The sequence below is a fragment of the Myotis yumanensis genome, unplaced genomic scaffold (assembly GCF_028538775.1).
Source record: "Myotis yumanensis isolate MYYU_CA2020_CCGP unplaced genomic scaffold, mMyoYum1.0.hap1 SCAF_9, whole genome shotgun sequence".
In the NCBI taxonomy this organism is placed as follows: Eukaryota; Metazoa; Chordata; class Mammalia; order Chiroptera; family Vespertilionidae; genus Myotis; species Myotis yumanensis.
Genome location: NW_027223760.1, coordinates 44,283,592 through 44,299,246, shown reverse-complemented (window position 1 = coordinate 44,299,246; position 15,655 = coordinate 44,283,592). Strand labels below are relative to the sequence as shown.

Sequence of the window (15,655 nt, the reverse complement as noted above, 5' to 3'; positions counted from 1 at the left end):
TAGGCCCTGATTGCCGGCCAGACCTAGGGGCCCTACCTGTGCACAAATTTCATGCACTGGGCCTCTAGTATAAAATAAAATGAAGCTCAAATGTCCATTTCCAGGGTATGTGTTTCAAATGGAAAGAAATAAATAATACTACATTAATACTCAGTCCTTGCTCCTCCACTATAATTCTCTTTCACCTTCTCTCATCCCTGGTCTCAGAAATGCTAATGAGCCTGAGCATGTTCCCTGAGGGAATGTTGTGCCTTCCGGTGGGAGTGATATCAAGGGCTCATCCTTGGAGTAAATATCCATCTTTCCAATACTGAAGAGAGAATAAAATTTGCTCATTAGATAGCAACATAATAGAATAAATGTAATGCTAAAGGCAGCCAACTTTTATAAGAATGCCTCTGACCTCTTGTACATAAAAGTACAATTCATTTCTCAAGTAGACTCCCTTATCAGTGATTTTGAGAGGCAAGTTTAATAAATGAGAACATTCTTCCAACAGGGATTTTTTGAAGTAGGATAATGTAATCTTTAGTTTTGAACACATTTTTGAATCAAAATATACTTACTATTCAAACATTATTATTTTTTTCAATCCTTTCCAGTGATGAGAAAACTTCAGAAAGGGACCCCTTATACAGGCAACCATTTGTCAACTTCACTTTCATATCCACAAAATCAGATAATAAAAAACAGGAAGTAATAATATTTTCCTATTTTTATTTATTTTATTGATTGATTTGAGAAACAGAGAGAGGAAGAGAGATATTGATTTTGTTGTTCTACTTGTTTACACATTCATTGGTTGATTCCTGTACATACCATGACCAAGGATCAAACCTGCAACCTTGGCATACATGCTTATCAGGATGACATGCTAACCTACTGAGCTGCCCAGCCAGGGACTAGAAAATTATATTATTTTCCTTGCACATATTAAATACTATTATTTTCCTAGATAATTTCTCATAATAACTTCTGAAAAATAGTATAAAGTTGGCATCCATACGGTTCCTGCCTCAGTGCTTAATCCCATACCATAAGAAAACAATTCTGGAACAATTCTTAAATCTAGCCTCATTGAAAAACTTACCCACAGTGCCTTGTCAGTAATATTGATATGGTTACTAGTAAATAACACCTTTCCAAACAAAGCAAGTTTATTTGCTTAAAATTGTATTATAAAAAATGAACTCAATAAATAATTATCAAATACAAACCTAAATAAACCTACCAGGTAGATTATTAAAAAAATGCACTCTAATTCCAAATCCAATATACCTCATTTTATATCATCTCATTTTTAAAAAGTTTTGTGATTAAATTCAAGGATGCTTTTAAAAGAAAATAAGGGAAGACTTTTGTTAATGACTTTTTAATGAATGCTTTTGTGAAGCAAATAACTACTCTCTAATTTGTTTTCTTTATATACCTCCTATTCTCTATTCTTACACTAATGATTGCCCCTTCTTTCTGTTCAATACTGGGGGTAAGTAAACAGACAAGCAAAATAATTTTTGTCTTGTATAATTAAGGTCAAGGAGTTTTGAAAGATGGCAAAGAAACTCTGTATTTCAGAGAACATTGCTCTTTCATGCTTGATGACATGGAAAGGGAATTTATGATATTTGGGTTGTGAATCAGGATACCTTTTCTTCTGAATAGGTCAACATGCATCTCTGAAAGAGTTATAAAATTCTGGGATTTGAATGTCTCCCAAATGTCAGAATATTTTCATGTGTGTCAAGCTCTATCTACTACAATACTTTTTCTTTTATATTACTTCTATAAGATAAAATTCTATTACATTGTTGTCAATCATTTTAAATTCCAATGAATGCTATTCAGTCTCAGATTCACACATGATATTTAGATTAAGGCTAATTCTTTCCTGACTAAAAATTTGTTACTCAGAAATGGCAAAAGAGCATATGTAATGCTTTAAAAAAATTTACCTTTAAAATAAGAGAAAAGAAAGCACCTTACTAACTATACAAAAAACAATAAACCACATTACTCATGCGTAAATACTAATAATGACTACATTAGAGACATAAAGCTATGAATGACTTTTCCTACTTTATTTTTCTCATTTTCTTAGTTAAAGCTATTTCATTTTTGTTATTGTTCTTATTCATTATTGAAGTTTCATTTACTTGTTTAATGAAAACTGAAAATGTGTTTTAAACAATAATCTCTTACATTTAGATGGTGAAAAGCAAATACATAATCACTGTACAACTTCTATAAACATTACAAGGTATTTGGAGTTTACAATTAGAATGTTAGCACAGATCTTCGTGTTGATTTCTATTGTGACTACATACACAAAAACACTATAAAACATACAGTAGATACTTGCACTAGTGATAGAAAAATAACAATAATAAAAATGGAGAATATCCAAGTGAAAAGTCAGTGCCTTTTGCAAATGTGTAAAGGTGATAATTACATGGCCAAAATATTAGATCTCAGCAGTTCAGAGATACACTGTGTTTATGACTGCCACCCCATTCATTTCACTCATGCAGGCTATAAACAGTTAATGTGGCAATCATGATTCACTTTTTTAAAAAATATATTTGTATTGGTTTCAGAGAGGAAGGGAGAGGGAAAGATAGATAGAAACATCAATGATGAGAGAGAATCATTGATTGGCTGACTCCTTAACTCCCCCTACTGCGGATTGAACCCACAACCCAGCATGTACCCTGAACGGGAATCAAACCTTGACCTCCTGATTCATAGGTCGCCTCTCTCAATCAGCTGGGTTCATGATTAACTTTTAAAAATCATTAAAATTATCAATTTCTCACTCTTGAGTTTTTCTGAGTTTACTAAGCATGAAAAGTATCATTTTTAAGAGAAGTCCATGAGTCTTGGTTTTTGAACAGAAAAATCAAAAAACATCAAGTTCAGAAAAAATAATGAGAAAAATTACGGAAAATGATCAATTCTGGGACAAAAACAAAGAATCTATAAAGGCATAATGACTCTTTTCAGAAGAGAATAACAAGTTGAAAAAATGTCCAAAATAAAACAAACTTTATTTTGGAAAGTAGAAAGGATAAGATAAGCAAAATTGTTTACTCATATAATAATGCTTTTCAAATGGAATGGCAGATCATTTTATTAGCTAGTTTTCCAACAAGCAGAGATTTCCCAGGGTCGGAGTGATGGTTTTATTCCACAAAAATGTCTATCTATTAAACTTACATTGTCAAAGCTATCTTGTCACTGTTATTCTCAAAGTAAACCCAACTGTTATACATAGAAAATGATTGATTTTAGTTTCAGTTGATTTCTGCATATACAGAGCAATGAGAATAAGTGAAGAAATAATATATAATTAGACTTATTATGCCTGATAGGCATAATAAAGCTAATTGTTCCCTTCCAATAAAAAAAGTAGAACCCTATCATATGAAAAAAACTTCAGATTATCCTTCATTAAATAACATATATGATAATCATCATAAAAGATTTTATTTCTTCAGACACACTCGCATTTTGTAGGCTTAAGTTAACAAAACTCAGTGGAATCCTTGAACGTTTAATTCATTTTGTCAGGAATTTATCAGATAACAAATGAAATTTGATAATAGTTTTTAAAGTCAAGTTGACAGGTATCAAAGAGAAGAGGTAATATCACTTACTTAATGAATTAAACATTGAAAAACTATAGAATCACTAATTTTAGAGCTCATGGGGACTCTAAAAATCATTTTGAGTCAACCTCCCCATTTTTCCATTGAGATAACTAAAGACCAGAGAGGTGAATTTACTTTATCCGGATCATATAGTAACAGTTTGCACTTCCTGTGTAATAAGAGGTGGTAACAGCCGAGAAGAAACTAATCACAGGGCAAAGGATCCCTTCTGGTACATCACATCTGTTAAGGCTTGCTTACCAAGCACTTTACATGTGTTGCCTCATTTAATCCTCAGAGAAACTCTACAGGTTATGCATGATCATCTCCAGTTAATAGAAAAGAAAATTGGTTCACATTGTAAATAATTTTCTCTACAATAAAGCGAGTTTTGGAGCCAATATTTGATCCAATGTGTCTACAAATCCCAACCTCTTTCTACTATGCCTTCCTGAGAAGCTTATGGCCTCTCTTTTAAGTAGAAGTCACTTTTATAAACATCTACTTGAGAGTGGCAACCCAGTATCACAAATATTATGGTTAGAAAATTTAGAGTGACCCAAGAGTAAATCTAACCTCCAATAGGCAAATCAGTGTGATAGAAGAACAAGACACTTCTAATCTAAAAGCATGCTTCCTCATGTTAACTGTCTCTCCTTTTGTTAAGAGGACTGAAACTAATTGTTTCAGGAAGTGTTATGCACTTATAAAATATCAGTTCCTACAAGGAAGTATGAGTAATCACCATACAAAGGTATAATAAAAGAGAAGTCTTCACGTGACCAATATTGAGATTGCTTCTGTGGGCCAATAACCTCTCAGGAATCTAGATACTTTAACAATTTACTTAAAAAGAAAAAGGGGAGCCCTAGCTGGTTTGGCTCAGTGGATAGAGCATTGGCCTGTGGACTGAAGGGTCCTGGGGTTCAATTCCCATCAAGGGCATATGCCTTGGTTGCAGGCTTGATCCCCGGTGGGGGGCCTGCAGGAGGCAGCCAATCAATGATTCTCTCTCATCATTGACGTTTCTATCTCTCTCCCCCTCTCCCTTCCTCTCTGAAATCAATAAAAATATATTTTTAAAAAATAAAAAAAGAAAAGAAAAAGGGGAAGTTATGCATGAGGTTCTGTGATGAGAGAAGAGAAACAGGAAAATGAAGAATTCTCGGGCTTTATCCACAGGTCAGTCCCATCAGTTGGAAGCATTAGGAGGAAAAGCTAATTCTAATCTGGCTATGATGGCAGGGAGGCCATCAGAAAACAGGACAGTTTTGCATCTCAAAGGTCTACTACAGCTTGGGAGTTCCAGGAGACAGGAGATGGACAGGGTGGCAATAGGCCAGTGAAGGAACAGCAATGCTTTGGTTCCTACGGTGGAGCCTGGCAGACTGAGATTTGTTCGTAAGCACATGCAACACACGCACACCCCCAGAAACCTCCCGAAATACATAGGTGAACTTTTCAAAGGGCTGTCATGTGATGTGAAAAAGTAGTAGAAATATGTTCAGTGAAATCTGGGTAGAAATGCTAAACAACATATTTGGTGAGGCTAGTGAGGAAGTCCTATCCAAATAGTACTATAAAATGTAGGCTTTATACCGTAGTTTCTTAAAGCCGAAATGATATTTAATGTTATGTAGTACAACCTCTTGGATGTCAGATGAGGGAACTGAGGCCTAGAGCTGTGATTTCATTCTCAAGGTCACACAACTAGACAGTGATAAGGCCAGAGTTTGCGACCACTGCTTTCAGCTGAATCATACTGCCACTTTTGGTCCCTGCTGGTCTGTTTCATTTATTTAAAATAGCTGTGCATTTAGCATTCTATGAGTTTTTTAAATGTCTGAGAAGTGAGAATTTTTTTAATAGAATGTGGGCTTTGCAGTTTTAGAAATACTAGTCATTGTAAATACCAAATGTTTCCCTGAACTAGCTCTTTTAAAAAGTTCCTTCAAAAATAACTCCTTTGCAATGCCAGAAAGGGCACCTGAGGACAATTTATCTTTTCTATGTCATTCATCTAATATCTTTACATTTAAAGTGCTAGTACAGAGTTTTGATTACAAGACAAAAATGTTGAAATTGAATGCATCATTGACTTGAAAATATTTCTTGTCAAATCTTGCTGCTGCCTCTGGTCTTCTTTATCCTCTCAGAATGAAATGGCTTAATGTTAGGAAGAAGAATGCTACATACTGACTGGGAAGTTAATGATAATTTTAAATTAAGTATCACATGCTAATGTGTAGCTAAATATTGAATTGAGAAGGATGTGGCTACCACATATATATAGAAGCTCCGACTTCATCTATGTTATATAATTAACAGATTATCTTTGTTATCAGCATTAACTAAGATTAAGATTTTTGAGTTCCAATTTTAGCTCACTTTCTAATTGCTTTGTGGTCCTGTGTCATTTAATTTCTATCTTCAGTCTTGGTTTTTAGAAGAGCATGAATGTAGCCTTTCTAATCTAATAAAATACAGTCCCATAGGTACTGATATTAATTTACAAAGGCACTGGATGAGTTATTGATTTCCAATATAATATGAGCTGATGTTGTCTTATACAGATTATGATCTGTTTTAGGTAGCAAAGGGAATAGTGGGAGTACTTTTCCTATCATATATAATTACCTCAAAGTTCAGGAGCTACATTGATGATCAAATAAAATAACATGTAAAGCTCACTTTAAATTTTAAAGTTACATTGAGATATAAGGAACTATTATTATTATTGGCTACTGAGTAAATGTTCCAATATAGTTTTGGGGGCTGTTCTGCTAGCAATCCCTTCCATCAGTGTGCTGATGTCTTGCATCTGGAGAGCAGTGCTCTGAGGGAAAATTAGGAGACATATTCCTATTTCATACTCAAATCTTCTATGGGTTGCTGATAACATGCCCACACTTTATCTTGACAGACAAGCACTATTCTATTCTCCTCATCAGGATCAACTCTGTGATCACTTCCTTTTCCATGAATACAAATCCTAAAATTCTGTGTTGATTCTGAATTTTGAAAATTCTATTATCTATAATAACAAAAGCATAATATGCTAATTAGACCAGACACCCAAATGACCTTCCAGATGTCATTCTGGATGTCCTTCCTGATGAAGCTGCCATGGGAGGAAGGCCGAGGCAGAGGTGGTTAGGGGTGATCAGGAAGGTAGGCAGAGTGGTTAGAAGCAATCAGGCAGGCAGACAGAGTGGGTAGGGGCAATCAGGCAGACAGGCGAGCAGTTAGGGGTGATCAGGCAGGCAGGCAGAGTGGTTAGGGGTGATCAGGCAGGCAGACAGGTGAGTGGTTAGGAGCCAGCAGTCCTGGATTGTGAGAGGGATGTCCAACTGCCAGTTTAGGCCTGATCCTGCATCAGGCCTAAACCGGCAGTTGGAAATCGCCCAAGGGGTCCCGGATTGTAAGAGGGTGCAGGCCAAGCTGAGGGAACCCCCAACCCCATGCACGAATTCGTGCACTTCACCTCTAGTGGGTAAATAACTAACAATATTTTTATTGCAAGACAACTTAAGAACCAAGAACAAAGGCAAGGTTCCTTTGAAAGGAATATACCATACTTTTTTGACTGAGAGAATAACAACACCTCAACACAAAATAAAGGGCTATGTGTGTTAGGGACAGAATTGTTAATCATTCTCTGTTAACTGTGATTGCTAGCTATAGTTATAGAAAATATTAATCATGCTCTGTTAACCGTGATTGTTCTGTTCTGATTAGAGAAAGCACATTCTAAACTGGCTGGAAATTGTACACCCAGGACCTTGGACTGGGGTCCATTCTCCTTATCCAAGAACTGCCTGTCATCATGGAAAGATTAACAGGCTAGTTGCCAAAACAATGGAATCCCAGAGGCGCCCACCCTTTGCAAACCCCAGCCCGCATTACCTGCAATCTGTAACATTTTACTCATTTTTATTCCTTTTGCATACCATTCTTATTCCTTTTGCCCACTTCCCCATGTAATCTTTGTCCTTCCACCCAATATAAGCAGCTGGCTTATGGGAGGTGCAGAGCAGATTTTTGTGGATGACCTGCCACTCTTCCATACTGCCAGCGTTATTGAAATAAACACTCATACATTATTCAACCTTGTTTCTGCTTAACTGGCTCAAGTAATGACAGGCAGCCCAGACTCACTTGTTGTCCGGTTTCATAAGGAGGGAAAGGAAGATGGTATATGATCTTTTTTTCAAATTACTTGCTCAAAGGAGAGATATCCCATCCTAACTCCAAACACACACACAATATGGAAAATCCAAGCAATCATCAACCTATGGCTCCTAGACAGGTCACCAGAGAAGTAAAGAACTCTCCTCACAGAATTCAAACTGGCAGTAGTCTGCATCTCCGTTACATTTTGGAGTGGCTCTTCCCTCAGTTGGTCATCACCTGATACAAAGAGTATCAAGTCAGGAATCCGGGCCATCAATGTCATTCTATAGACAGATGGTGTGCCTTACCCATCTGTCTATGAGTATATCTCAGCCATTTTCTCAGTAGTCTGAGTCTTCCTTGACTTGATTGATGGTTTTTATTATGTATTACAAGCAATTTTCTCTCTGGCAATATATCAACAGCCACTTCATGCTTCATACGTTAGACAACACCCTGTTCTGTCATAATTTGGGCAGTTTAGAAGATGGTATATGTGTATCACTTCCCATTCCTCATGGTATATTCTACTCATGTTTCTACCTCAGCTTGCTATCTCTAGTACAGCCTGATTGAGCCAGCCCAATTATCCTGAGTTAATTATCCTTCACCCATTTTTGAAACCTAGCTGATCACAATCTTCAAAAAGAAAAAATGAGAGATATGATAAATCTCAAGGCTTAGTTCCCTGTGTGCTTACTTTGGCTCACTTACCAGCTGCCTGGACAGTGAGCACAGTTCTTTCATCTGGGTAAGCCCACATAGCAACAAGCAGATCGGCACACATAGTAATTATTTAGTAACTAGAGGCCTGGTGCATGAAATTCAGTCACAGGTAGGGCCCTAGGCCTGGCCAATGACCAGGGCTGATCTGCAAGGCGATCAGGGGGGCCCCCGCTGGCACCACTTGCTTGCCGACCCCACCCCCCACCACCACTGCCAGTCATCTCCCTCTGTGGGGCAACCAGTGGGGTGATCGAGGGGGCCCCCACTGCACCCGCCTTGGCTGGCCTGGACCCTGTGGGCTGGGGGCAGCTCCTGCATTGAGCATCTGCCCCCTGGTGGTCAGTTCCACTGGTTGGTTGATTTGGTCAACTTGCATATTAGGCTTTTATTATATAGGATTATGAATTTAACCATTGTAATAGCTCACGGATAAGCCACTTCTTATGTTGAACTTATAACAAGGTCACACAAAATTATCTAGCAACCTCTGTTTATTAAATAAGTAATAAAATAACTCAGTTTAATCATTATATTTTCACTTGAAGATAATTTTATAAATTGCTGCCTCTGACATCTGGTGAACTGTTAACCTGAAAAAAAAAAAAAAAACAAAAAAAAAACAAAGCCGTTCAAAGTGAGAGGCAACAAACATTTATTTGAGATAAAAGAGAATCTCTATTCTGGAAACACTGATTCAGGCAGACACCCGAATGGTGTTCTGATTAGGAGACAAGGCAAGGGGTATTTATGAGAAAGAGAAGGAGAACCATTACATCAACAGGAGGAACGCATTTCTTTTATTATTATTTTTTTTAATTTTTACTCTTCACCTGAAGACTTGCTTAGAGAGCGGAATGGAGTGAGAGAGAAAAACAGCAACAGGTTGCCCCAACCAGAGATGGAACCAGCAACCTTGTGGTGCACAGGAGAACTCTCAACAACTGAGCCACTCTGTCTGGGGAGACAAACATCACTATATGTGCAGATAAACTAACATTCTGATGCTAATTCTAAACAATGCTTTTAATTTTCAGTCTGATAGTCATCAGTGAGGTAGGTAGTCATGATATCTGCTTTCTTTTATCTTTGCAAGCAGTTCTTAGGGACACAATGTTGCTTTAGGCCTAGTCCAAAGGTTATGTGGCCCTGTTTTAACACTGCAGTGTTTTAAAGCATGACATGCAAGGCAGTTCCTCTGGGATGGCTGTGCGGGCTCCATTTTAAAGTAGCTCTATTTATATTCTTTTTTTCCAGAACAATACCTCAGTGTCGGAGAATTAATCTGCATTCAACAAGTGAGCAATTTTATCCCCTTCCCACCCTTACAATCAGTGGCAATATAATATCCAAGGGGGAAAAAACATAAAACATGTTTGGAGATTGTAATGAATTTGATTACAATGACACCAAATTAAGCCTATTTTCATTCCGATATTATAAAAAAGCAGCAGGAGGTCTGACTAGATAACATGCCTTTACTTTATTAAATTCCTTATGTTACAGTCGGCTCGACTAAGTGCTCCCTGGGAGTGAATTAAGAACGTTTGGGCCTTGTCTTTACATTCAAAACAGTGCGGCTCCAAATCAGGCTTTTACACTTCACTTGAACACGGCAGCCAGAGGGAGATTCCTGAGGGCTCCCTCGCTCCTTGCTGTTTACTGCCTGGTCGGTGCAGACCAGTTTTCCTGCTGCCTTTAGGCCATGCAATTTCACGGTGTGGCCCTGGGCAAATGGAAGACTGACTTACCCCAACTGGACCATCTCAGTTGTCCAGCACAAATGCCATACAAATTTGAAAATTGTTCACAACCCTGGCCTCTTTAGAGAGAACCAAAACCCTACAATCCTACCTCCTTTGGTGGACACATACTTATGGCTGTTTCACTCCACCTCCACAATGCTAATCAATTAACTGTTTCCTTAGTGCCTTAAAGAGCTGGTACACTTGCCAAAGCTTCAGGCAGACACTAAGAGGATGTAAGGTTTGGCTATGAGGGATAAAAGGCACTTCTAAAATGTTAGAATCTTTATGCACAATGGGATGCCAGGCAAGAAGAAAATCAAAGGCACCTAAAGAGAACTGAGTCAACTTGGACAGCCCTTAAACAGTTCAGACCACTAACATCAAGCACACGTCCCGCCTCAGCCACGCCTAATGAAAGCTCAGCTGAGCAGCCTTCTAATGGCCCTGGCAGTCTCCCTTGCCAGCTTCCTGTCTCACCTGACATGGTGGTGTTCAAAAATCTATTCTTGCAGCTGGTTTATTACATGTCTTTTCATAACAGTGGGCACATTTTGCCTGACGGCTATCATGTTATGAAATCAGTCACACATTATCCTACCCTCAACTGCTGGGGATGGGACTCTTCCTGTTTATTGTTAAGGATTTGATTTCTTCTAGTAAAATGTGCTTTCCTGTGGCAGCTGCACAAGGACATTCTCTGCAGTTGAAAAGGAAAAGCTGAGAGGCCGGGCCACCCACCAGCCCTAATCTAAAGGGAACACCATAGAGTCCAATGGGGTGCCAGTTTTCCTTCTCTGAGACAGAAATATCATTTTTCTCCATGTGTCCCCTCTTAGTGCACGCCTTCTCTGTCTTACTCATGCAGGGAGCGGGCCTACGCCGCAGTCTGGCCTCCCTCTGCAGGAGGAGACCAGGCGATCAGGGGAAGGTGCTGCTCCATCACCCCACCGCTGCGCTGCTGCTGCTGCTGCTGCTGCTGCTTCTGCTGCTGCTGCTGCTGCTGCTGCGCTGCCACCGGCCACCTTGGCTGCCTGCCCTCGGCCCTCACAGCCACCCCGGCTCTGTCCAGTAGGACGTCCGGCTGTCTGGTCTAATTAGCACATTATGCTTTTATTATTATAGATAGTTACATTTAATATTATTTTATTTTTTCTCTCGGGCTTTTCTGTATTTCAATTACTGAATCATTCCTGTGAGCATAGCCTATGTTCTCTTCATTCCTTAGTATCCGGGTCAGGACACTCCATCCCTACTGGGTTTTGGAATTTACTTCAACCCTGAGTGGGCTTCTCAATGCCTAAGATCACTCTTTCCTTAAAGGATGATTTTATCTTATCCTTTAAGGCGCTATGAATACACTTCAGCCCTCTTTCTAGAGAAACCTCCCTTGATGTACGCACCACATCAAGTATCCAAAGACTACACTGGACATATCACTAACCCTCAGTCAGAAAAGCAAGAGAATCTCCAAACTTCAGACATGTGTCTTATCGTTCTGTTCATTTAATCTCCAGAGTAATCAAAGGGAACGGGGTTGACGCCAGTTGTTCTTTTAGAAAAGAAGTCAGATCAGAGATCCCGGGAGATTTCTTGGTTAACTCTAAAACTGTCATTGAGTTTGTGGTCTCTTTCATAAATATCAAGAAATAGAAAACTCCAGCAAAAGCATGAAAACTTCAAGTAAAATCAAAAGCCCTGTGAGAATGTAGTTTCACTAAAGAACTACTGCACAGCCTGTAGTCATAAAAAAAAAAAACACCTGGGAACTGATTAGCCAGGACTGTAGTGACAGTAAGCTAGAAAATACGTTTTCTCTTCAAAGCGAGAGCATCCGGTGGCCCTGTATGATACAGTCAATGCCCTATGACTCTCGTACACCAATTTAAATCCAAGCAGGGTCAGTTGTCAGAGCAGAAGTCATCTGTGCCCAATAGCATTCTATTAGCCCGTGTGAAATGTTTCAACATTCTGAACCTCGTATTTAGGGGATGTGACTACATCGGCGGGAACACTCAATTTGTTCTCACTTGGAACCTCCAATGATAAACACAAGTGAACAGACTAGCAAATGATGAGTAACAGTCTAATTCAATTTTACAATTATAATAATAGCAGCAGCAACAAAACACATTTTATTTATGTAACACTTTACATTTTCAAGGCACATTCATGTTTATTTATTTCTTTTAACAACTCTATGAAATTAACTAATTTACAAAGTATTATTGCTTTAATTTACAGAAGTGGAAAACTGAAGTTCAGATTTGCTAAGTAAGTTACACCTTGACTTATCACCTAAACTCAAATCCTAATCATGAACAGAACTGAACTAGGTCCCTAACCTTTCTGAATTCAAGTCTAAATTCATTCTTGGGCAATATGTTGGCTCTTTTAAAGAGTTTTTGTAAGAACTCAGTTCTTTAGGAAAAAGTAACTTCATCAATTGGACAATTTAGAAAATAAACTGTTGTCCAGGTAATTTTTCTAGTGTAGAAATGTTATGTCCTTTCATAATAGAGCAATGTGGTATTTTCAGAATAATCTGTTGAGCATGCTAATATTCACAGTAGCAAATTTATATATATTTTCCTGACATCAATAATAATAAAACCAAAATTTAAGAACAGCAAACATTTATTGATTGCTTCACATGTGATAGCCTTTATTTTTAAACCTCAGAACTTAACAAAATAAGCTTTCTAACTTAGGTTCGAGATAGAAACAGCATAAAAAGGGTTAAAAAGCTTGAACCAGCCTAGAGAAAGAGTGGCAGAGCTGGGCTACAATGTCGATCAGCCTGGTTTCAAAGCTCGCACTCAGTCATTACATTTGCACCCAGACAAGCACAGAGCAGCATCAGTAAGGAACCGTCGCTGAGGTTGGTATAAGAAAAACCAAACTATGAAAACCTACATTCCTTTATTAGGGTTCATCTGATCAAGAGAAACTATACAATATTATTGTCTCAAGCACTACACTATTTTCCCAGCAAACCTACCAAATGTATATATTTTACGAACACAATAGGACAAATTCAAGTGTGATTTGAAACAAAAAATGTGGTATTTTGAGTCCAAGTTCTTGTCTCTCAAAAATCGAAGAATGAATTCTCCAACAAAAAACGATTAATGGAACCAAAGTTAATTGGGAGAAGCCAGTCCTGGAAAAGGTGCAGCTGGGGTTCCGGGAGCAGCCCAGTGTCCAGGGCTTCCTTTCCAGGTTACAGTGGGGAGTAGTTTAGTATCCAAGCTAATTAAAGTCTAAAAGTTCATGTGTGGAGGCCCCCATGGCCATAAGCCACATGGGCACAGGGAACAGGAATGTGAGGTATCCATTGTGAGTGTGCGGGGAGGAACGGGGAGGGAGCACGCACTATTTTTGTATATATGCTTGCCTCACTGCCTTGTGATTGGTTATCTTCATGCTGCCTGTCTTAGTAATACCCATACATTTTAAAGTTCATGCCTCTAGCAGTACCCTTCCTTCCCACCCAAATTGGGGTGTCTTAGTAACTCCTCCTGGCTGGGTTCCTGGTTTCACTTCCTTCTCCCATGGTCCCACCCCTATCTAACTAACTTTTTCTGTCTCAATTTCAGTTTAACAGCAAACATTCCTTGAGTTGGTATCAAGTGCAAAATACTGGGAACTCTATGGTCTTAGCAATATAAGGAATTCAGGATTTAAAAAACACAAAAAGAAGAAACATACCTGCAGCCTTGGAGAGCACCTGGAGGAATCCTTGCAAAGTACAACAAACGGCAAATGAAATGTAAGTTGCAAGAGCCACGGTTCTCAAACTTTAGTGAGGATTAGAATCACCTGGAGAACTCGCTAACACATTGATCACTGGGCCCCACCCCCTGCGTGTCTGATGCAGAAAGTCTGAGTCTGAGAATTTGCATTTCTAACAAGTTTCTAGGTCAGTGATGGTGAACCTTTTGAGCTCGGCGTGTCAGCATTTTAAAAAAAACCTAACTTAACTCTGCTGCCGTGTCACATAGAGAAATTTTTTGATATTTGCAACCATAGTAAAACAAAGATTTATATTTTTGATATTTATTTTATATATTTAAATGCCATTTAACAAAGAAAAATCAACCAAAAAAATGAGTTCGCGTGTCACCTCTGACACGCGTGTCATAGGTTCGCCATCACTGCTCTAGGTGATACTAATGTTGATACTAATGTTGCTGCTCCAGGACCACTGCGATAGAGGTTCAATCGAATCCTAAGAGAGCACAAAGGAAGGTGTAATAAGCCTTCCAAAGTACAACTGAACTTCATGGAGGACTCGGCCTTTGAACTGTGCTCTGACAAAGGAGCAGAATTTCCGATATTGAGAGAGAAGGTGCTTCAGTCCCAAGAGGAGGCATAATCCTTCAGGCTCTTCCATCTCTCCTTTTCCTGATTTGCTGGCCTCACCCATCTCTTGCAGAGTAGAATGAAAATTATAAAACCACATTTCCTTGCCCAATAACTCAATATACATTGATGTTTTCTTGGCTTCAACCAGTTCCTGACATTTCAGAAAGGAATGCAAGAACAGTTTTAACACAGTATTATACTCCTTTTCCCATTTCAAATAATTTCTGATTCCTCTGAAACTCTTTGTTTTAATTTTAACAAACCTGACTCTTACATTCTGAGGATGATTAAGAATATAAATGTGATGCTTGCAAAGTTTTCTTCTGCAGATAAGTTTTATTGATTGTAATGGCTGAAATAGTCACAACTTCCCAAGTAAATATTCTTCCTACTCTATCCCAAGAGGTGAGAGAGAGAAAAAAGGAAAGAAATGGAAACAATTCTAAAAGCATTTTGACTGCAAGTTGGAGCTGGAGAATAATCAAAGGGATAATACACTGACACTCATGAGAATAGTTTTATTTCCAAATCCACTATCATTTCACCACTAGAAGTAATTTGAGTTCTCACTGCTCCAATTTTTGTATTTATAAAATGGGGGTAACATTTGCCATAAGGCTTAGTTAATGCTTGAAAATGATTTTGAGATCACTGGGAAAGGAGAAGAATAAAAAACTATTACTCTACATTGAACTTTGAAACTCAAACAATTAAACAAGAGGAATGTACACTCAGCAACAAACCAGGTGAGAAGGCTTTTTCCTACTATTAAGCTGATCATTGTCATGACAAATTCATTTTGGACTTAGATATTGTCAAGTAATTTGCAGTCATTTCCTTTATGGTTTTTATTCCATCTCTTGCAGATGGAACAACTAAAAAGAAGATCATTCAAATGCTGTCACTCTAAGAGTGAGAAAACTTTTTCCTAAAGGCTCAGCTGGTAAATATTTTAGATTTTGCAAGCCACCTATGGGCATGTGATCACACAAGATCATG

The 15,655-nt window shown here is 38.3% G+C and overlaps 1 long non-coding RNA gene across 1 annotated transcript in view; it reads left to right on the top strand.

The window, feature by feature from the left end:
• The window catches only part of LOC139016941 (uncharacterized), a 95,423-nt gene extending 81,369 nt beyond the window's left edge, over nucleotides 1-14,054 (top strand). The window contains exons 2-3 of the long non-coding RNA XR_011472742.1: nucleotides 9,801-9,841; nucleotides 13,888-14,054. This is a non-coding gene — a long non-coding RNA (uncharacterized lncRNA). The remainder of the gene's footprint in view (nucleotides 1-9,800; nucleotides 9,842-13,887) is intronic.
• Nucleotides 14,055-15,655: the final 1,601 nt, after the last annotated feature.